We start from the raw sequence: 5,742 nt of genomic DNA, 5'->3' as shown, positions 1-5,742 counted from the left end.
CTCGAATCAAAATAAAAAAAAATGCCGAATCAAAAAATTTGTTTAGCACATGCCCGCTGGGTTTTTTTAATTTGTTAAGATATTTAAATGAAATTTTGTATGTAAGCACTTCGAATAAACGCAAAACAAATGCCGATCGAAAAATTTGTTTTGCGCATGCGCAGTCTGTTTTTTTATTTGCTCTGTTATTTTATTGTATTGTTTCGTGTGAAAGAGAAGGACGCAGCGTAACATCTGATCGCGGTGTACGCATCGATGACCTTATGCGGGAGTATTTGGGAGGTGTCAACGATTTTTGAGGACTACCAAAGTTCTTTAATATCGAATAAAAATCTCCTAGGGTTTCTAGGTCTTTATGAGGCTCCCATAGTTACTTTAATTGATTTTTCAGTGATTGAATCCTTAATACTATTCAAAATCTTTTATGGGCTTTTGAAAGATTTAAGAATCCAAAATACTTGAAGTAGCAAGGCTCGGTATATAATTAGTTGAATAATGCCTGAAGGGTCTCCCTCTACTCGTTATCTGCTTCTATAACGGTACGGTACTTAATCGGCCAACCGGAAGTGGCGGACTACAATATTATTCGCGTTTTAAACTCGGATCATAACTTAACCGAGATGGTAAAGATATTAATTAGGTACTAACGTTAACAAATTACTTGAATGTGACAGCATATAACCCGGAAGTGGCAAAATAGTTGTGAACTAATACGCTAAAAGGTTACGCTTACGGAAGTTGTCGATTCCTGTTATCAAATCTCGTTCGTGATCCGTTGGTTCATTTCACTACAAAGGGCGTCGGTACTCGCAGGCTCCAAGGTTTCCCAAATTGTCAAACCAGAAATCGTATGTAACGTAACCTGTTCGGAATTAAAACTGGTACTTACAATTAAGACGAAAATTAAAAAAAAAAACCCTAAAAGAAATTAAAGGTAACTCTCCTTCGTTGATGTCATAAAATGTACATACCTCTTAAATAAGAGTTTCATTTCTGATCTACAAAGTACAGGGTGGCCAACTAAGAATGCGAGGTACTGTATCTGAGAACCTATCCATCGTAGAGGCTTGCGGTAAAAAAAGTTATTACTAAAACGGCCACGAGAAAAACCTGGAAAATATTTTTAAGTTTCTGAAATGACCGCTAGGGGGCGTAACTGCAATCTGCAAGATTGTTTAGGCATCATTTAGCTACTTTTTCATGAAAAATTTAAATTTGTTTGAGAAAATTAACCATTTATGTCGGAAAGTCGAAAAAAGCCCTCAAGCGGCGATATGTAAAACTCACAAAACTTCAAATATAATATTTGTAGCCGAAGAATAACGCTTTTCAATTAACCCGAGTTTGTTAAAATCGGCTCAGCCGTTTCGGAGATACAGGGTGTTCTTTCCGGAAACCTTTAAATACTCCCCGCCATTTCATTTTTAGAGATACAGCAATAATTGTTAAACAAAAAAGGTTCAGATTATCGTCGACTTCAAAGCCCGGGCATTTTTTTGTTAGGTTAATGTAGCAGAGTTCACAGAAACATCACTTTTTTAGATTCCAGTAAAGTCACTAAATATAGAAAGTACCGCAATCCATTGGGCTCGTGTGTTAGAGAGAGAACGCATGATTTTTGCCCAAAAATGGCGGAAGTTACCAGATTCTAGTAACTTTAATTTTAGGGATTGTTCCACCTGTTTGGAGATATGTATTTGTATATATTTTTATAAAACATGACAGTACTATGAAGTTAGGTTATAAAAAATTACAGCTATTCAGATTTTTTTGTCAATATTTTTAAGTTGGCAGCAAATTTGTCCAAAAATGGCGGATGATTGCGGTACTTTCTATATCTAGTGATTTTACATTCCAGATTGCAGTTACGCCCTCTAGTGAGCAATTGAGAAACAAAAATATTTTCCAGGGCTTTCTCGTGGCCGTTTTAGTAATAACTTTTTTTACCGCAAGCCTCTACTGTGGACAGGTTCCCAGAGACAGTACCTCGCATTCTTATTTGACCACCCTGTACATTACACATAAAAAAACCGTGTCCTCAATTTTTATTTGCGAGTAAAATAAACCCAAAATAAATTATTGAAAAGCTGCCTTTTTAGTCCGAATTTGAAACCCTTCCAAATACGTCACAAACCTACAACCAATCACGTAGAAGTGAGCTGGCAACATTGTGCGAGGCCCAAACTCCCATGCGAGAGTGAATGACAAATATTAAGCGTCTGCGACAGGTGGCGCAAGTTAGAAATGACATTCTCCTGCAATATTGCCAAGTCGTGATATCATCCGAATGGTTCTAGGAGCTGATTGGTCGGGCTTGTTTCGTCACAGAGCTCGCCACAATCATATCGTTTTGAATAAACCACCGATACAGCACATTTCCATTATTTTTTTCCTTATCGGCCACTATTTTTAAATTAAATTTGTGGTTTTGTGGATAACGTACCAAGACAGGGCGAACAACACGAAAGCCAGAAGAATTGATATCCAGACTTCTTTCCTGAAGGCAAACTATCAAAACCTCAAGGTACGATATTTTATCTGCTTGGGGGACAACGAACACAACATTGTCTCTTGCATACACATGACTTGCATGATTATATATAAAAGTTTCAGACGTCAGTACCATATCGGCGTATACATCCGGATCTGAGAATTTTTCGTTGATATGAACAAAGACGAGAGAAATGTTTAACATTTCCCGCGTAACATTCAAGGTATAGTCCCTTGGATCAAAGTCGTACCGCGATTTAACGTAGATGCCGACACTTGCGGGGCACCCATCATAGTCCCTGGTAGCTTTAGGAATTGTGTCCGTAATTGATCCTATGCAACTTTGATTGTGGATCACGTTTAATTGGTTTCCGCAATAATTCAACGGGTCGTTCGGATCTTCCGTAAATAAGAGCGACTTCGCGCAGCTTTCGATGTCGATCGCCATCACTGCGACGTAGACCGCCATCTTCCAACACCACTTAAAAACCGCTTCCGCTAAATTATTTTGGTCGGTTATCACTAGAAATCGTCCATTGTGTATATTTGTCATCAAATAGGCCATGCTTCGCTTACATATGCTGAAGTTGGTAGCTTGAATTACGAAGTTGTAGAAAGGCCATCTTGGAAGTGTCGTGCCATTGATGTTAACAAGAATCTTGTGATTATTTATATGGAACGGTAAGAGATCGATCATGTTATCGTAGTAAACGAAGTAAACGGGTTCGTTTCCAAAAATCGCTTTAACAGCCTTCGCGGCACATACCTCCACCGACCGCGAGGGCTTACTGATTGCAATTTGCGAATTGTTAACTGAGCGCAGAAAAATTACGAAAATAACACAAAATAGAATATCGCCTTTCATTACACGGACTTGCAAGAACGTTTACAAATGACGCGAGGTAAAGTAAAACGCGAGCTAGAACCTTTTGATGCAATTGATTAATGATGTTAGTAGTAATTTTTATTGTTTGCGGAACCGTACAGACTATAATTTCGTGTTTTTCCACCCACATCTAGACAATTACTGAACATTTACCTGTGAGTAATAGACCGTTACGAATTGAAATACAGCCATTCATACTTATTTTAATTTTTTTCGTATACAGTGGCCAAAATGGCTTAACACACTCTACAAAACAGTTCATTACAATTTTTTTGAGTTCCCTTGTTTTTAAGAATTTTTGAATTGAAAGTTTAAACTATTTACTTTATTTTTCTAAATTTGCATTTTTCTCTAAACTCTTTCTACAAAGAAGGCTTCTACACTTTTTGCGTCAGGTTCAGAGTAAAGGGGCTAGGGGCATTTTCTAAATGTAATGTTATACTATGACCAAAGATAATTGCAATGACTATTAAAGGTAGTCGGAAAGTCAAGTCAAGAGTTTACCTGACAGTTTAAAAAGCTAACCTAAATTATGGATTCAGGATTTGAGCTCCACCAAGGCTCAAACTCGAATTGAATGAACGTGGATTTCTCGCTGACGTAGTGCTCGAAAAATATACCTCCCTATTCCACAAAAACCGTACACAAAATTGCGCTAATAGTCTTTAGTCGTTGTCAGAGCGAACAAATAGATTGCGCCTACTTCACCAAATCACGCGTATCACTCAAAACTCGCCAGATATCAAGATCGCTTAGTTTTGCACTGCTCCATAACATCACTATGCGTAATTTTGATTCAGTTGTTTTGGTAACGTAAAATGCATTAGCATTGTGTTATCGCTCGTCAGACTGGCGCTGATAGCTTTTTACTGGTAATTAACCGGTCTGCCATTGCCTAACAAAATATAGATCGGCAGTTCATTAAGAATCCATTGAAATTGAAGCTAGTGGAAGCTCCTTGTATCAACTCTGCACCATTCATTTGAAAAATTGCCCTTACACTACCAAAATATTATTGAAACATGCATATTGAAGGTAGAAACCCTTGCACTTATTCGTAAAATTCGGTAGCTTAGTGACGTTATGACGTCACAAAGATGGTCGCCGAGCTAAAATTGTAGTTTACCATTCCAAAGTTTGGTTTCATTTGGGAAGAGTAATAGAATCATACAAATTTTGATTCAGCATAAAGCTAGGATCAATGTTTCAGATGATACTTTGTGAAATTCGGTATTTTAATTACGTTACGACGTCACAAAGATGGCCGCCGGGCTAAAATTGTAGTTTACCATTCCAAAGTTTGGTTTCATTTGGAAAGAGTAATAGGATCGTACAAATTTTGATTCAGCATAAAGCTAGGATCAATGTTTGAGATGATACTTTGTGAAATTTGGTATTTTAATTACGTTACGACGTCACAAAGATGGCCGCCGGGCTAAAATTGTAGTTTACCATTCCAAAGTTTGGCTTCATTTGGAAAGAGTAATAGAATCATACAAATTTTGATTCAGCATAAAGCTAGGATCAGTGTTTGAGATGATACTTTGTGAAATTTGGTATTTTAATTACGTTACGACGTCACAAAGATGGCCGCCGGGCTAAAATTGTAGTTTACCATTCCAATGTTTGGCTTCATTTGGAAAGAGTAATAGAATCATACAAATTTTGATTCAGCATAAAGCTAGGATCAATGTTTGAGATGATACTTTGTGAAATTCAGTATTTTAATTACGTTACGACGTCACAAAGATGGCCGCCGGGCTAAAATTGTAGTTTACCATTCCAATGTTTGGCTTCATTTGGAAAGAGTGATAGGATCATACAAATTTTGATTCAGCATAAAGCTAGGATCAGTGTTTGAGATGATACTTTGTGAAATTTGGTATTTTAATTACGTTACGACGTTACAAAGATGGCCGCCGGGCTAAAATTGTTGTTTACCATTCCAAAGGTTATCTTCATTTGGAAAGAGGAATAGAATCATACAAATTTTGATTCAGCATAAAGCTAGGATCAGTGTTTGAGATGATACTTTGTGAAATTTGGTATTTTAATTACGTTACGACGTCACAAAGATGGCCGCCGGGCTCAAATTGTAGTTTACCATTCCAAAGTTTGGTTTCATTTGGAAAGAGTAATAGGATCATACAAATTTTGATTCAGCATAAAGCTGGGATCAGTGTTTGAGATGATACTTTGTGAAATTTGGTATTTTAATTACGTTACGACGTTACAAAGATGGCCGCCGGGCTAAAATTGTTGTTTACCATTCCAAAGGTTATCTTCATTTGGAAAGAGAAATAGAATCATACAAATTTTGATTCAGCATAAAGCTAGGATCAGTGTTTGAGATGATACTTTGTGAA

The sequence above is a fragment of the Photinus pyralis genome, unplaced genomic scaffold, assembly GCF_008802855.1.
Source record: "Photinus pyralis isolate 1611_PpyrPB1 unplaced genomic scaffold, Ppyr1.3 Ppyr1.4_LG9, whole genome shotgun sequence".
Taxonomy (NCBI): Eukaryota; Metazoa; Arthropoda; class Insecta; order Coleoptera; family Lampyridae; genus Photinus; species Photinus pyralis.
Note: the sequence above shows the minus strand (reverse complement) of the source record.